This window comes from Eublepharis macularius, chromosome 8, assembly GCF_028583425.1.
Source record: "Eublepharis macularius isolate TG4126 chromosome 8, MPM_Emac_v1.0, whole genome shotgun sequence".
Taxonomy (NCBI): domain Eukaryota; kingdom Metazoa; phylum Chordata; class Lepidosauria; order Squamata; family Eublepharidae; genus Eublepharis; species Eublepharis macularius.
In genome coordinates this window covers 84,607,298-84,625,639 of record NC_072797.1, presented here as the reverse complement: position 1 = coordinate 84,625,639, position 18,342 = coordinate 84,607,298, and the positions used below count along the sequence as shown (strand labels likewise).

The 18,342-nt window shown below is 43.6% G+C and overlaps 1 long non-coding RNA gene across 2 annotated transcripts in view; it reads left to right on the top strand.

The window, feature by feature from the left end:
* The first annotated feature begins 5,794 nt into the window (after positions 1-5,794).
* LOC129334953 (uncharacterized) overlaps positions 5,795-18,342 on the top strand; it is a 36,323-nt gene continuing 23,775 nt past the window's right edge. For both annotated transcript variants that reach the window (XR_008597547.1, XR_008597546.1), the window contains exon 1: positions 5,795-6,042. This is a non-coding gene — a long non-coding RNA (uncharacterized LOC129334953). The remainder of the gene's footprint in view (positions 6,043-18,342) is intronic.

Genomic DNA, 18,342 nt, shown 5'->3' with positions numbered 1-18,342 from the left:
GCAAGTTGGCTCAGGGGAATCCAGACCTGTCCTAGAAGCCAAGATCAGAAACAGAATAGACTAGAATGTGTTGTAAAGGTGCACAGGATCCAGTTTGGGGTACGTATGCTTTGAAGTTTCACATATGGTGATCCATTCCTTTGGATCCTCTGCTCCTGAGGAGAGTTGCAATCACCTGAAGTGTTAACTATTTGTGGACCAGACTGACTGCCCCAGAACAGTTCTGAACCTCAGTGGGCAGAGGGTGCCTCTGACAGGGAAAGTCCTTTTTCTGCTCCAGAAGGCCAAAGTGGGCAATTGTCTCCGCTCCTCCTATGTTAAGGAGCCTGAGTTGTGCAGCTTGTCATCAGAATTCTCTCAGGGCAAGATCTGATTCTAAAAAAAAACAAAAACGTATTCTCATTTCCTAGAGAGGTATAAAATGAGGAGAATTAAGGAAGAGAAATACGGAACTTAGAAAACAAGATTGAAGTTTTCTTTAGTCTTTATACCTTCTTTGCAGATGAGCCACCTGTTCCAAGGTTCACAGCTGAAAGCTTACAAAGGACTCTTTCTTGCTAATCTTTGAGGGGTTCTGGGAAAAGGAGGGGAATTTGATCAATCAGTGTGCTTATACAAATGTTCCCTCCAAAAGGGGGCAGACAAATGATCTATTTCCCCAGGATCATGTGGGTTTTATACTTGGGACTTCGGGGGCTATGGGCAGAGTTAGGGGCAGGGTGCAGGAGCAGCAGGTGGGCTTCAAAGGTCCCTTGGGCAGTGCACGCCAAAGGCAATGGTGGGGGGACTTCTCTTCATTGGCGTCCCCTCAGGGTACTTGACAGGCTACTTAATAGCAATCCTGGTCTCGAGAACAAGTTGCCAGGTTATGAAGTGGAGGTTTCAACTCGTCAGCTAAGATCCTCACAAAATTGGCCTGCCTTACAACTGCCTCCCATGCTGTCCCTTTCCCAAGTCTGTTCTCTGTGCCCACCATCTGCAGAGGTGAGGAGGGGGGTGACCAGACAGAGACAGAGCTTTTTTTATTGGTTGTGCCACACCTTTGGAATGCCCTATTTTTTGAGGCTTGTCTGCTGCCTTTCTCATTGTTCTTTAGGTACCAGCTCAAAACATTTTGTTTTACCCAGACTTTTAACTTAGGTGGTCAATATTTTAAAGTAATTTTTGTGGTCTGCTTTTATGGAGTTATAGAAAGGTGCAAGTGGGGACCCTTAATGTCCACCTTCCCCCACTATGTCCTTTCCCCTTTCCTTGCCCTCATAGCCTCTTTTCCTTTTCCTGCTTCCTTTCTATCCTAACCACCTACCTTTGTCTGCTACCCTGTCTTCACTTTCCCCCCTCCCCTCCCCGGCAGCCTCTCCCTTATGGCCCAGTTGCATGGTGCCAGCTGAGCAGGGCCCAGTTGCATAGTGGGCAACCTGCAAGGACATATGAGTGATACTTCATTTTTTCCTGTATCCCCTTCCCCACACTATTTCCTTTTTCCTTCCTCCTTGCAGACTCCATATTCTCATCTTTACCTAGGCCGTTTTCACACTGTCTATAAGTCAAGCGAGACTCACGGAAGGCTGCCGGCTTCCTCGTGCGATTTTTAACACCATTCGATTACAAAATGCCGTAAATCACTGTTCGTGGCATTTTGTAAACAGATGACGTCAAAAATCGCACGAGGAAGCCAGCAGCCTTCCGTGAGTCTCACGCGATTTATAGACAGTGTGAAAACGGCCCTGCATCCTTCTCTCCAAACCCACTACTTACCTTTTATCTGGCCCCCATCTTCACCTATATTTCTTAATTTTTCTTCATTTATATAGTGCCTTTCTCCACAATGGGGACCCAAAGCTGCTTACATCATTCTGTTTGCATCCATATTATCGTCACAACAAACCTGAAAGGTAGGTTAGGCTGAGAATGTGTGGCTGGATCAAAGTCATCAAAGCTTCAACAGCAGAGTGGTCATTTGAATCTGGGTCTCCCAGATGCCACTCTGAAACTCTGACCACTACAAGCAGCTGGGCCTCGGTGAGCCATGCAAGTCATGTGGTATCAGGTCACCTGGTGGTTGTTTCTGTGCCTGCCTCCAATAAGTCCTCCCTCAAGGACCAAAATAGTTCTGGAAAGGGTCCTCCCTACTGCCTTTTGCTGACAAGAACCAAGCCAGGAATACTGGCTAACCAGTTATGGTTGCCTAGCAACAGCCACTGAGGGCATCTGGTTTTTAAAACTACAGGAGCTCCTTTAATCATTTTGGGTTTTTAAAAAACCCACAATGTATTTTTTTTCAAGTGTGTAGGAAGATCTGTCTTGTCCGTTCATAGCTCCAATTTCTGGATTTAAGTATCTTCAGATTAGGGATACTTGGCTGTTAGTATATAAGATGTACTATATTGACAGTTTAAAAAAGGAATGGTATGTTCCATTGTCAGCTCTTGCTATGGTGGTTGTGATGAAATAGTCTGGGAGTTCACAGCTGAAAGTCTGGGAGTTCACAGTTGAGGGATGGAAAGGAAAAAAAACAGTAAACGGCTAAAAATATTACAGCTACATTGTTTTGTTGCAAGTTCTGATCTGTGTCAGTAAAACCCATGAGGCTCAAAAAAGTATTAAACTTCTATTCTGAAGACTGTTTAATGAATAGAATTTTAGGCTGCTGAATGTTGTTTTATGTCCAGGGTTGTTTTACAGCATAGTATTAATAATTTTTATTCTGCTGCTTTCATTATTTTATTATATGATGTTTGTTTTGTGAGATGCTGGAACAGATCTCTGAAGAGGTGGCAAATAAAGTTTCTAAGCAAGCAGCAAAAAAGAGTTTTGTTTATTACACTACTTACTGCAATCCAGCTCAGAGTCACTTTGACTGTTAGTAGTTCATAGATGAGCCAGGTTAAAGAAAAACATCCTTTACCCCATTGGGAACCTTTGGGCTGGCTGTGTCCATGCGGATGTCCTGCCTGTAGCCAATCTGGGGAGGTGGCGCTAAGCCTACTGTCAAAATGACGGACTTAAACTTCACATTTCCACCCTTCCACTTGGCCTTTTACAGGCTTTTTAACTTCACAGATAAGTTGTGTGTGGTGCACTTTTGCCTTCTGGCTCAGCTAGGAAAGGGGAAAGGGTGGTTGTTGGGCTGCAGGGTGTGGTGAAATTGCTATCACATCACTGCTTCTGCACTGGCACAACAGAGGGCAAAGGGGAGTACAGTGAGGCTGGGGTGTGGGGATGCTGTCCTCATCTGCCTCTGTACCAATTATTGTAGCTTCCACAACAGCGCAGCTGTGTTTTCAGAACCCAGTATGGAAACAGTCCTGCTTGAACTTCTTACTGAAGACAACTGTAGAGCAGAAAAGACCCACCTCTTGTGGATATTATAACTGGAACGTATTACTTTGTGATGTGAGAGTGAACTACCATTCCAACTGCTAAATGCAATGGGATTTATTTGGGGAGGTATTCCAGTTTTACTGCTCATTTTGAAGAAATTAAAGTACTACTGACTCTTTGATGACATTTTCAAGTAATTCAAATTCCACTGGCTCTTTGAAGTTACAAATAACCATACTGGCAGGTACATAGACAAAAAGTGTCCCATAAGTGTTTGGTATGATTGAATTTCTTATTTACATGTAAGTCAGGTCCCACCTGTTCCCTCCCAGTGAACAAGAGGTTGGCTTCTCTAGAACTGCAGTGCAACACCCCTCCCCAAATGGTTCTGGTGCAAAGAAGTTTCTAGGTGTCCCAATCAGAAGTCTCCTGTGACCTTTCTTTTAGTTATGAATGAATGAATACAGAGCTTCCTAATGGATCATGGACTCAATCAAGTACATAATAAAAGAGATGTGCTGCGTGGAGGGTAGGCAGCTAGCTGGCAGCCATTTCTGTGATTGCAGAAATTTTGCAGTCACGATGATAACAGAAAGTGACACTGACTCCTTATCGGTATAGCCCAGTAAACACAGTACAGCCATGTCCACAGTCACATGGAGAAATTTACTCACATGAGCAGGACTTAAGGCATACGAAGGCAGCAAACCCCCTTCACAACTCTTGATCCTGTGAACTCTGCCTGCCAGTGTCCTCGGAGGTAAACAGACATAGGCACCAGTAGTACTGAAAGTCCATTGCTAACCTAAAGTACAGGCAGTTCTTGGGTGCTTTTTGTGTACTTACAACTTTATTGTGCAATTTCAGACTAAGATATGGTCAACTGAATGTTTATACTTTGTGTCCGAGTCAGTGCCTCAGACTCTGCTTCTGGCTGTTGTTTCAGCTCGCGAGTCAGACGCTGAAGGAGCCTGGCACAGGAAACCTAGTTTTTTACTAACGTAATATTTGACACTGGGTCTGCTCAGAAGACGTTGCATGTTGATCTGGAGCAAGAGAAGAAATACATACTGTACAGTACAGTTCCTGGGAAAGCTGATAAGCAAGTGGAGCAGCAAGCAGCAGATTTTCTTCAAGGCAAGGAAACAAAACTCTGCTCCAGGCACCGCATTCGGGGGACGGGGGGGGGGGGTGCTGATCACATAGTCATCTACTTTTAGAGGGGTGGGCAGTATATATTCATTCTAGTGTAGCAGGACTTGTTCATTTTTCTTAAGAGAACATTCACCACCACCAATCACCCTTACAGTTTTAGGCACATAACTCGTTTAGTGCTTTATACACAAACCCTCAGTTCGTCTGGTCAATATCATGTGGCTACTTATTGTATTGGACCCTGAAGCAACACCTTTATTAATGCTGGTGGAGAGAACAGAATCATTCTAATAACCTACTTAGGGCGATACAATGAGGACTTTTTCCAGTTTCTAGGGCATGGAAAAACAGCTGGCCCAACTGGAAGATAGGAAGCTTCACCTGTGGCATATTTTTTGTTGAAACAAGGTTAATGTAAAGCTTGTTTGTTTTGCTAACAGTGCAAGACAATGCATTCCAAAGGAGATCATTCATCCATAAGAACCATAACCAGTTATTAGTCTTGGAATGAAGTAATATATTCTGTTTAAAAACAAAACAAACCCCCCAAAGCCTGAAATGAAAGGAGGCACATTCTTTTGCCCAAATTAATTGGGCAATTGAACATACTTTCAGAATTCAGGCATCGTCATTTAATAGTTTTTCCCCCAAATTGCTGAAGCATTTTATTTATTTATATTATTTATAGTCCACCTTTCTCATTGAGACTCAAGGAGGATTTGGAGTTCAACAGCAAATGATACATCATGCAAAACTTTGGTCAGAGATACGAGTTTAATAACAATGTCTAAAAAACAGCCTGAGGAAAATAGAGAAAATCATTCTTAAAGCAGATTTGAGGAAAAAAAATGGATGAAAGATGTACAAAAGAGCTATTATGTTATCATATGACTTAAATTCAGTGATGTATATGACCACTTTTTTTTTAGAAACAGTTGATTTTAGTGATCACAAGGTTTGACTACAAGTTCTTTCCAGTAGACAATTGCCTAAAGAAATGTCTTCTGGAGAGCAGAAGATAGATCAATGTTTTGACTGTGGAAAGCTACCTTGGCAATATCAACCATCTTTAAGACAGTCCTAACATTAGCGAGCAAATGAAGAGTCAAACTAAACACAACACTAGGCTTATGAATGTTTTATTACCCAAAGTAGTGTTGAAAGATGAAATCTGAGTAAGAAAGTTATATGGTGAGGACACAAGGCTTTTTTCCCCTTGTAGGCTAGTTTTCTTAACTATCCAGCTTAACTATGCAGACAGGAGAATGATACAGATATTCTTCTCTTTTCATCAATAGGGCAACAAGTTGCACAGAGGGGCAATTTTTATAAGAAAGGCCTCTTGCAGAAAAAAGAGCAAAATAACAGCACCATCCTAAGCATCAGCTTCAAAGGAAACAGGATGGCAGGGTTCATCAGCCACTCTTGATGAAAACAGGCACCTGGCTATGTGTCACATGTAGTTTGATAACATGGAGATTGCTGGAAAGATGCCAGATTGCAAATGGTGAAATTAGGGAGCATGGAACTTTGAAGCATGAAGAGTAAAGACACATGCAAGCTGTGAGTAAGACTCTTATGTGGCCTAAATATATGTGTCTGAAATCTAAGTGAAGTGTCATTTTTTAGCAAATCAGTTATTTGCATATATAAATGACTAACACATTTGTTAACATTGCGTAAGAGCTGTTATAAACAATTGTAGTATACAAGGAACACTCTCATAGCGAAGTTACTTCATGAGACTCAAAAGCCTTACCTATCAAATGACATGCTAGCTGGAATCAACTGTGCTTTTTAAAGGGTTCTAATAGTAATTTTTCTGTTTATGCTTCCATTATTATTTGCTGTGGAATCTGAAATGTAGTTATGATGAATGCATCATGGACACAAGTTGGTTACTGACTTGGCCTGCTGTGATGGGCAGTGGTTCTCCAGGGTTTCAGGCACAGTGGGATCTTTCTCTGTACTAGCTTCCTGAACTCCTTGAACAAGAGACACCGACTATTGACCCTGGGACAGTCTGCATACTAAGCCTGTGCTCTACCATTGAGTCATAAGCCTCCTGCCACCTTCAGTCCTGCCATTTAATTGTTTAAAAAATGTATTTTGCAGGAAACGATGTGTTTAGGAGTATCATGTCAGTGGGACTGCATGGACAGTATATGACTGCTGGCAAGGATGAAATCCCAGCAGAGGTGAAAGTCACTTAAATGTCTTTCCAGTACTGTCTCTCTTGGGGGTGAGGAGGTACCACTTTGTCTCTTTCTGTACCAGCCAGTTCTGGCTTACTTTCATCTCTGAATTTTGATCTTGTTTTTCTTATGTGCAATAGAAACCTACTGTAAGAAATGCCCAAGATCACATTCAGTGAAAGCAAACATATTTCCTTGCTTTTGAACTGCCAAGAGATAAAGCAAATAAAGGCTTCTCTATTTATAAACAAGAAAATATTTGTTTCTTCTTGCTTTGTAACAATGCACACCAAAGGAAAACAGTCTCCCAAAATAACTCAGGCAGAAGGTACAATAATAAATCCTTAAGTCTTCTATTAATTCTGAGCTAGTTTGCAATGTAAGCAGCTAGCACCTAGCTGTGGATGTGGTTCCAATGAGTCATGCAGTGAAAGCATGACTCGGCAGATCTGCAGAGCAAATTCTTCCCTTCTGGCTGTGTGTAATCCTGCTGTTGTGTTAGCTAAGAAGTACCTCCTCTATAACATCAGGGGCCTACAAGAGCATGTACTCCTTATTTATCTGGCATGCTATATTTATTGGTATTTGTCCCTGGTAAATCACTGTCTCTGTTGTTGCCTTTGGGGGATATCTCGTTAAAATCTGCCATGTGAGTTGCCACAGTAAGGGTTGCTACAGTTGCTACTCTTCAGGGTTCAGCCTTTCACCCCAAGTTTCTAAGTTAAATCTCAGACTGGGTGCTCAGTCCCTGGGGTCAATGGTTGTGCAGGAACTATGCATGAGGGATGTGCATGTATCTAACAAAAATCCAGCTAATATGCTCTGTTCGTTAACCTAAGAAAGGTGACTGACTAGAATGAAATTATTTATTTTAATTCCTGTATACCCTGCCTTTCTCCCCATTGGGGACCCAAAGAGCTTACATCATTCTCTTCTCCTTCATTCCCACCCCTCTCCCCCAACAAACCCTGTGAGGTGTGACTGGCCCAAGGTCAACCAACAAGCTTCCATGGCACAGTGAGGAATTGAACCTGGGTTGCCCAGATCTTAGTCTGCCACTCTAGCCATTATACAACACTGCCATTTAGAAGCAAACATCTGAAAAATTGGGGGCCTTTGGCGTTCTGATGCTTCGCTTGCTGACACAGTTTCTGTTCCAGTATCTGGCATACATGACAGTTGGGAGAGAAAAGGGCAGAGGGCTGCTATGCATCTGAGGAGGGGCCCTTGCCGCCCGGCTAGAAGAGTTAGAGCACCCACTGCTCAGCCTCATCCCTGATGGGCATTTCTGTACACTACACACCATGTCCCTGGAGAGACACAGTTATGCACTAATCTTCCAATCCGTGTGTGAAGTGAGGAAGAGGATGAGGGCATTTCTTTGTACAAATATGGAGCATGTGAGTGAAGTGAGTTAGTGCTTGAGCCCACCTGCACCTTACCTTGCTGTACTCTGCTGTTTGTAGCCTTTAAGCATATGAGTTGCAATGAGTTGCCAAAGCAATTGCTTCCAGGCCTGGACTGACCTGATTCATCGTCTCTGGGTTGGGACCAAGTCTACCCAAATACTGTCAGTCAGATGTACACTTGGGAGTTCCTCACTCGATTTTTAGGTGCATGGAGCCTGATTCAACAGGGGGAGAAGGGGGAATATCTATTTCTCCTCATGCCTGTTTTCTGACCTGAAGTGCTATTGGCTCTACTGGAGAAATTTCTGTGTACCCCATCAGTATACATAGAATATGTAAAAGGACACATAGCAGCCCTCCTTTGAGTGCTGGAGGTTGGAAAAATGGCACTGCAGGGAAGGCACAACCCCCTTCTCTCCTTATGCTATGGTCCCAGTCTGAATTGGGTCCTATGTGCCTGGGAATGAAGTTCCCGGAAGGGAACTTGAAAGGACACATTGGATTGTGATGCCTCAGAGAAAAACAGAACATATAGTCCTAAGAAAATGAATGGGCCTAGTCCAGCATTCATGTTGAAGTATAGAACTGAGCTCCTCTCACCAGTTCTGTTTTGAAATAGCCCCTTTGGTCTGTTTTCGTGTTCACATCATAAAGAAAAAAATCAGCCACATATTTCCATGTGTTTGTACTTCAACAGAATTTTTTAACATGGGGGGGGGGGGCTGTAACATGGCGGTGGTGGTGGTTCCTCCCTGTATTCAGTTTCATAGAACAGATTCCTTGAATAAGGGTTACAATTTCTGAGATCGGGAAAGGGGAAGTTAGTTCTGAAAATATGATATGCTTTTCATTTTCACTAGCATGGAGGAGAGGTGGCTGACATTTTGGAGGGAGGTTCCTTCGAGTGAGGAGCACAGCTCTGAGAATTTTTTTTCGAATTGAGTATGAGTGTCTAGTTATAATTGGAAACGTACTTCACATTATAACCAGTAGGAATGACTACAAAACTGTTTAACTAATCCTAACAAGTCCCAGGTAAAAGTTATGATTACATGTCTAGCATGTGGGCACAGCCTGCCATTGTACATACTGCACAGTTCAACCTGTTGCTGAATAATGCTGCTTTTCTAGTGTATTTTTTTAATGCAAAGAGTAAACTCTCCTGGATTTTAAGTCAGTAGAAAACGGCGTAAATGACTACAAAATTACACTCGCAAGACATGGAAGTGAGCATACAAAAGCTGGGCTGTGATCCTTGGCATAATCGGGATGTCACATAAAGATTTCTGATTTTGACTATGACATGGGGGCGGAAGGGTCTGACAGTTATTTGGCAATGATGCCATAGTGCTATTCAGTTCTGATGAAAAGGTTTGGGATGCCTTGTTTGTGCTTGGCTTCAGTCTTTAGATTCAGAAGTAGACCTTCTCCATGGTCTACTAGCAAGAAGATCAAGAGCAGGCTTGACAGGGTGGCAATAGGAGCTGATATCAACTTGAACCATGCAACTGAAATTGGAAGCTAATTTGCAATAGTCAACATTCAACACAAATGTCAATTTCTACCTGTTCAAATGTGCAAATTTGAATACCCGTTTTGGAAATGACCTGTCAGCTCTCCTGCAAGTTATTTTACCCTTCTTTCTCTGTGATGATACAGTTCTTGTTACCCCTCTCAATGTCATCTTTTCACTCAACCTTCAGTCTAGGAGAGTGCATTGCATTCTTTTCCTACCAGTTTGCTGCTGTGTCAGGGCACACACGCACTGCAGTTGCTACTGCTTTTGGCAGAACATCATGTTATGACGCAATGCGAGATCAAATGCAAACCCTCCGACACCATCCTTAGAGTTATTTAATTACAGTCAATGTTTGTCATCCAGACAAGGGCCCAGGAAATCATAGTTGCCCACATTTGAGGATCTACTAACTTGGAAAGTACTTTTGTGTTGTGCATATCAACTGCATTCAAAAGAGCAATACCAGTGTGCTCGGCTCTTGTGCAAGATCTGAAATAGATTCCCCATGCCGCTGCCAAAGAGACTCTTACAGTGCAATCCTATGGAGAGTTACTGCACTCTAAACCCATTGAAATCAATGGGCTTAGACTGGAGTAACTCTTCATAGGATTGCACTGTTAGAAAAAGCCTGCAGATGGAGGTGGTGGTGGTAGCAGCAGGGTGAAGAAATCCAACTTAGGAACTGGATACTATGCCATCAGAGGTTTGCTAAGCTGCTCCTTTGCCAGTACCAAGTGAGAGTAAACAAAAAACAGGATTTCCATAGAAAGGGGGAAAACAACTTGCCCTCCTTTCTCCACCCCCTTGGCTGCTCCCACCCCCTTTGCTAATTGTCAGCTTGACGGCATTGAGTGGTGAAATTCAACTCTGTATCTGTTCATCTTGAACAGCACAGCTCTGTTTACATACATTTATCACCGTCTTATTTTTTTTAAATAGCCAAAGAGGTGACAGCAGCAACGAGAGGAGGACTACTTTGAAAATCACACCATGTGCAAAGCCGTGTTTGTCCTTGGAATTCCTGTGCAAGCAGCATCTGCTGACAGTCATGAGGGAGAGGGGAGGCTGGAATAAATGTTGGTTTGCTGGATCCCCATGGGCTTCTCTTCAAGCCAGCAGTTGTTTTGTAATAACCCAACTTCAAAACAACTCTCAGTAATGACTTACAGGGCTAGACTTTGCCATTGTGCAGCTCTAAGAGTTTGGCTGTGATGACAATGGTGACAAAAAGTGGCATACACACTGCTCAAATGCCAGGCACAGAATGCCCTGTGAGGGCCAAGGCTCAGGATCAAAGAGCTGTGCCTGTTTTCCTTAGGTAACTATTCCCGGCTTAGTGCTTTAATCTTGTTTACCAGGTGAAAAAACTGAATTATATAAGGGGAGGGGCATGATTACCTCGTGCTTGGGAGCAATTTGTAAATGAGGACATTTCAGCTAATCCTGCAAAGGAACACTGCACTTCACAGCTTAATAAGGGTATAGGAGCTATTCTGTGCTGTGTTGCCACTGTGTCAAGTGTATGTAGAAACTCTTCAGGTTTCTGCACAGAAGTTGGGGACTCTGTGTGGTTCAGGCACTGCTTCTTTTGTACATGGTTGGAGCACAGTGCAACTTTTCCCCCCTTGCATACTGAAAGCCAAACCAAACAACTGCATAGATAACAGGCTCCTTTCTAGCAGGTGTAACTGCAGACTCTGGAAACTGTATAAAGCTGGTACTTTTGAGAGGGCCTTAAATCAATGACAATGGACTGCTCAAGAATAGGTATGTTATGACTGATACCCTTACAATGCAATCATAAGCAGGCCTACTCATAAGCCTTTTCAAAGGGGCTTCCTGCCACTCTGGATTAGGAAATTCCTGGAAATTTGGGTGTGGAGCCTGGGAGGAAGTGGTTTGGGGAAGGGAGGGACCTCAGCTGTAGAGTTAGGGTTACCAGATCTCTTTAGCCTCCTGGGAGGAGGGGGGACCTGGCACTTACATTGTGCCTTGTGCATGGTTGCTTTTGCACTTGTGTGAAGTGCGCACACTCCAGGCACTTATTAATTTTTATTTATTTTATTTATTTCAAATTTCTATTCTGCCCTCCCCGTGAGTGGGCTCAGGGCGGATAACAATATATTAAAATATAAAATACAATAAAAATCCATACGCATTTAAAACAGGATGGTGGATAGCCTTCACAGGGAGGGTTAAGATTTTATACACCCCCTTTATTTTTGCATGATGACATCGTTTGCATGATGACATCACTTCCAGGAAGTGGCATCATCGTGCCAGGCATAGCATGCTCTCGTGCTTTCCTAAACATAAGATTCTCACCCCTTATTAAATTTAACACAAGAATGTATCTGTATACAAAACTTAAAAAAAAAATCTTGTGACACTTTAAAAGACAGATGTATTGTGGTATAAGCTACTGTGGAATAATCATTAGAGTCTACTTCATTAGCTGCATGAAATGCATCTTCAGATGGTATGTGTATAAATAAAAAATAGTTATGAACAGTGAGGCTAAAAGGCTATGAAATGTAGAAGATAGTCTGCCCTTAAAACACAAGTGTATGCAAGAGAAACATAATCTTGACTTTCACACACGCCCTGGGAGATCGTGCAAACTCACAGCATGAAACATCTTCCTAGCACGATCTCCTGGCACGATCCCCTTTAATGGCCCAATGATGTCCGAAAAAGGGCCATTAAATAGGATTGTGCCAGGAAATCATGCCAGGAAGACACTTTTATGCCGTGAGTTTAGTGTGATCTTCTGGGTGCGTGGCTGTGTGAAAATGGCCTTGGAGCCCTGACAACATTAAGGTGGCAACGTAATTTTCCTAGATTTGCCATGCAAATTGAACACTTGCCAAGGGGAGAAGAACTTGGTTTGGACTGAGTCCTAAATGGGTAGAATCAAACTTTCTGATAAATTCTTTTTCAACCTTTCATAGCTTTTTGGCTCCACAGCATGCTGACAGAAGTGGGCTCTAGTCCACAAAAGCTTGGCCGATTCCAGATGGCCAGAAATTGCGGTTTTTCTGTGGAAATAATCGCTTACCGGCCACGCGTTCACTTTCGTCTCCATCCGCTTTGTCTCGCAGCGTGCCGTGCCGTCCCGCTTCCGGATGTTCGCACGGCCAACTGAGGTACCCGGGATTGGTTGTTTCCTCCCCGTCACAGTTGACATCGGGGGCCTTCATTGGTTCGCATTTCGTTTTTTAAAATTTTTTTTACGTGTTTTGCGCAAATGCGCAAACGCGCAGGTATGCGAATACGCAGCATCGACGTTTGTGTGCTTTTGTGCATTTGTGCATTTATGCGCATTTGCGCAGTTTGATGTGCGCAAACGTGCAACTGCGCAAATGGCGCCCGTTTTTTAAAAAAAAAATTAAGGGAATATTGTTGCCGGCTGGCCAGCAAAGGAAGGAGGGTAAGGGGAGGGCCTCTCCGCAGTGACAAAGCATCCAGAAGTGTGCAAACCCGCAATACCATGTTCACACCGTCCGCTTATAGAGCGCAACCGAGTGCCATGGACCTCAGGTAAGCCAGGACGGGAAATTGCGGGTTTTTACGAGTGCTGTTACTGAAAAAGCGAAAGCACTCGCTTTATTTGTGCCCGTCTGGAATCGGCCCTTATGTGACAATACATCTGTTTAAGGTTTCCCAAGACTCTTTTCCGTTTTTGCTGTCAACAGAATAACACAGAAGCCCTTCTGTAATTAAAAAAGACACATGTGACTCTGTCATTTGAAAACGTGCCAGCTCTGCTCTTGAAACTGTGTCAGATTCATAGAACCTTCCTGGCTTCAGATGGTATTTCTTCTCTCTAGGAAACTGGCTGTTGACTTCTAGGAAATGAGTTGAGCATTTATGACCTTTCAAATACTAATGTTCCCTTGGCCTGCCTAAGTACTACAAACAGGGAAACATGACCACTTTACATTAATTTATTTATGGTACCTATCATGTATGCCTGACCATTGCTTACCTTTTCCAGAACTTGATTAAACACTCACATCATTTCTTCTTTAGAAAACAGCTAGCTAGAAAAGTGCCTTGACTACCACACTGTTACACCAATATAACATGACATTGCTTAAAATCCAAGGTGTGCTCTTGGAAGTCATAGCCTTACACTACTAAAGTGCGCAAGAAAATAGTGTCAACAGGAGCACAATGTCCCCATCACCTGTGGGGCCCATTCCATGCTGCCTGGCTCTTTTTGACATTGTGTTCTTGGCTTCCTGTCTTCCTTAAAAGAGCAAAGTGATCTCTGGAAAAAACAAAATCCCTTCTGTCTGCCATTGCAGCAAATATGCAGGTCTCTGCCAAAAAAAATAATAATTCATGAACAACAACACAACTGCTAAATTGCATAAAGAAAGCAGGGTCTTTGAACACAAATGCATTTTCAAGGCAGATCTTTGGGAGGATTGCCATGTTTTCAGTTTGCCAACTTAGAGATTAAACTGGACATGCCAGAAGTGGGAAAAGTCTGCTGCCTTTTCTTCTGCACTGCTCTTCTACATTGTGTGGTGTTACTGATATAGGGCATGCCAAGTGGCAGAATTGTGGGCAACTTCAGTGTCTAAAGACTCAGCCCACGAGGGCTTCAGAAAAACTAAATGTGTTTATTGAACACATGCAGTTCCCTAAAAGGGCCTTCTGCAAATGTGACTATTACCAAACATCACAGGAGACATTCAGCTTACTATATTAGCAGTACAATTGTACACAGATACTCTAGTTTAAGCCTCTTCATTTCAATGGGTTTAGACTGGAGTAACTTTGCATGGGTTTGTGCTGTAGACCTAGCAAAAGCCTAATGTCTGCCTCTTTCCCCCAGTCCCCCAGCAGAAGTATGACAGGAAGGTATCCACTCATATGCTTTGACTTTGCCCCCACATCCTCTGCCTGCGTTGACATATTTGGCAAGTTCACAGCTGGTCAGGGAGCAAAGCTATTGTGTCATGGATTCATAAGTTTACCAGTAGGAAGTTGCAGAGAGCCAGCACTGAGAAAAGAATCACCATTTCATTTGATCTTTGTTGCAAGTTTTCCAGCAACTAAAGCCTGTGCAGGAAATTCACAATATAAAAAAGTGTGTGTGTTAGGGTGCGTGTTAAAGTGATAGCACTGCCAAGGGGCCTCATTTGTAACAAGTGACCTTATTTTATATGTGTGGGGTTGGATTTATTCTTTTTAAAAATGAGTTCTAGGTATTTATGTAATCTACCTTAAGCAGTATGGCAAGAGAAATGTGTAAATCCAAGTAACTCTGTATTAGACTTCTATGACAGCTACTCAGTAATTCTATTATTTCAAGAACCTGAAGCCATCTGAACTTTGATTGTGACGATCAACGCCCCCGTACTCCTTAGGCTAAGTAGCAGGCAGCTGAACTACGGAATGTAGAGAGCCATTAGGAGGACAGCTTACAAAATGGCAACGTTTTCCTGAAGTTTTTTTTTTAAATATAACAAGTACAGCTGCCTTCAGCCATGTATATGGAAAGCCAAATACAGGCTGCTAAAAAGGAAAACAGCCCAGCCCAGCCACATTCTTGGCCGCTGCAAAGGCTACATGTCCACTGTTTATGAAACTCAAAGCCCACCTCATACCCTACAATGCAAACTCTTATTTATCTATCACTGTACTGTATTAGGATCATAGAATCATAGGGTTGGAAGGGACCTCTAGGGTCATCTAGTCCAACCCTCTGCACAATGCAGGAAATTCACAACAACTCCTCCCCCCCCCCCCCGACTGCCCCAGTGACCCCTGCTCCATGCCCAGAAGATCATGTGTATATATTGCTATTCTCTGGAGCAGGATTGTACAGTAATATGTTCAAAGTTAGGTTACGATGCTGAATAGGAAATATATACTAGCCATATATGAGAGATGGTAAATTACCTTTCTTGGGTTTGATTCATCACATTGTTTACACATACCTGCAAAGCTATAGTTAGACAATGGCAGTCAATTCAGGCCCATAAATATTGACAAGGAGACTTATGAGACCTCACAGTGGCAGAAGAATTCCTTCCCACACCAGCCCCCCGCCTCTGCCCCTCACTCACTCCATTTCTTCCATCCCATTCCCATTGCCTCTGATTCCATTTCCCCTCTCCTCTATTCCACCCATTATAATAGCCAAATCAGTGTAAAGCATTATGAATTACATGATATTTTTGGACACAAGTGTGGGCCCAGGGGCTTTCCCCACAGCCACCTGGCAGCTGTGGAGAATTTACTTACCCTAGTGCCAAAGGGCCCAATTTAGATCAAGACCATGGCTCCGGGGAAGGAGGGGCTCCAGCCTTCCCCTTTGCCCTTTTCCTGACTCAAAATGGCCCTGGGGGCACTTTTTGCACCATTGTGGCCCTGCATGTTCAGCATTCAGCACATAGGCATCCCCACAATGGGGCAAAAAACTAGAGGGACAGCTGCCCTTTGCCCCTATCACTGCCACCACCACCACCACCACCACCACCATTAATTGGATTTCTATCCTGCCCTCCCCACAAGCAGGCTCAGGGCAGGTTACAAAAGTAAAAACGTAAGTTACATTCAAAACATTGATAAAAACAGCAAAAATCCCATTAACACCACCCACAGACAGCGGCCTTGCAGCTCATCTCCTACCAGTAAAACACAGAGGGGTGGGTAAAAGAGGGGAACAGGCCTTTCTAATCAGGCTATAACTCATCTGGCGGCAGATGATCAACTATAACTCATATGCGGGGGGCAGATGGTATACGGCCCCTCCGCCCGGAGGCCAGTTGGGAGGCTTCCAGGTGACTGCTGGTCTGGCCTCAAACATATGCCTGATGGAACATCTCAGTATTGCAGGCCTGCCAGAATGACAAAAGATCCTGGCAGGCTTGCATCTCCTCTGTTAGAGAGTTCCACCAGGTTGGAGCCAGGACTGAGAAGTCCCTGGCTCTGGTTGAGGCCAGTCTCACCTCCCTGGGGCCCAGGACCACCAGTAGATGTTTGTTGGCTGATCTCAGTGCTCTCCGGGGCACATATGATGAGAGGCAGTCCCGTAGGTCCCTGTTCACTAAGGGCTTTAAAGGTCAATACCAACACCTCCACAAGAACTCCACAGGAAGCCAGTACAACTGCTGCAAGATGGGAGCAATATGCATCCTATATGGAACACCAGTAAGGACACGAGCAGCAGCATTCTGGACCTGTTGTAATTTCCAGGTTAAATCCAAGGGAAGCCCTGCATAGAGCAAGTTACAGTACTCCAGTCTGGAGCTGACCATTGCATAGATCACTGTAGTTAAGTCCTGGGTTGAGAGATAGGGGGCGAGTTGCCTAGCCTGCCAAAGATGGAAAAAAGCAGACCGAGCAAATGCTGAAACCTGGGCCTCTATTGACAAAGAGGCATCCAGAATCACTCCTAGACTCCTGACCACTGAAGTAGGCACAAGTGGTGCCCCATCAAAGGCCAGGAGCTGGATTCCCAAATCCAACGGCCCACGACCCAAGTGCAGGACCTCCGTCTTCACCAGATTCAACTTCAGTCGACTCTGCTTCACTTGGCAAGACGCAGCCTCCAGTGCTCTTACCAGGACATCTAGGGCAGAGCCGGGCTGGCTGTCCATCAACAGATACAACTGGCTGCACCCCACCCGTCAGAGGATGGCAGCGGGCTTGGCAGCAACAGCTGCTCATAATGACACCGTCTGGGTCTCGGGCATCTGGCAGCGTCTCCTGCCTCCCTCACATGGGGCATGAGCTGCCACTTACTTGGACCCCAGAGACAGGGGTTAGCATGGCAGGGAGCTCAGTAGATTGAGGCAGTGATTCTGGGGCCCCATCCTGTGTGTGTGTGTGTGTGTGTGTGTGTAAATTCCACCCAGCTACTGTGTGTTTGTGGGGAATCAAGAAGGGCCAGGGGGCTTGTGGCCAAACGTATTACATGCTTTGCATGGCTATAAAACAGAAGATAGATTATAGCACAGTCAGGAACTAATAAAAATAAACTACATATAGTAGCATAAACATCCTTAGGTTACATTTACAGAAACTTTTATGTGACGCATTAAGTTCTCAACAATCTGGATCCACCAGAGTATTGTAGGGGCTTCCTTCTGAAGCTTCCCATGAGCTCAAGCTCTTTGGTTGTCTTGCCTTCTGAAGTTAGCTTGTTGCTATATTGTTGCCTATGAAGCTTCAGAGACAATTTTAGTTGCTTCAAACATTTATATACTTTATTAAACAAATCTTCATACATATATATTGCAGGAACCTCTGGGCATTCTCCCATTTCATGTTGTCGTCTGGAGTGATCAAAGCCTAGTTTGTTCACACACTTCTGAGCATTTCTGAAGCCAACAGGGCTTAGCTTAAGGAAGTAAAAAAGTTACACCCAATTCTCTCTGCTGGAAATGTCCGTCTGTTCATAAGGGGATAACATGTTTTTAGAGGGGCACTTAAGAGCATCTTGGATGCCCCCCTAAAACCCCTGGAGCATATATTTTAATTTTTAAATTCCGCTTGACGTTCCTTTGTTTGAATCAGAATCCTCTTATGTTAGAGGGCAAAAGCATGAATATTGAAAATGACAGCTGCTGGAACATAAGTGCAATATAGTTCTTTAGTTTCACAGGAATTTAAAAGTTGGCTGTACAATAATTAAAAGCATAAAAATAGCATTAAAACAAAGACAGCATAAATCATCATAGATAAAACACACACTTCTACACAAACCCACAGTCAAAGC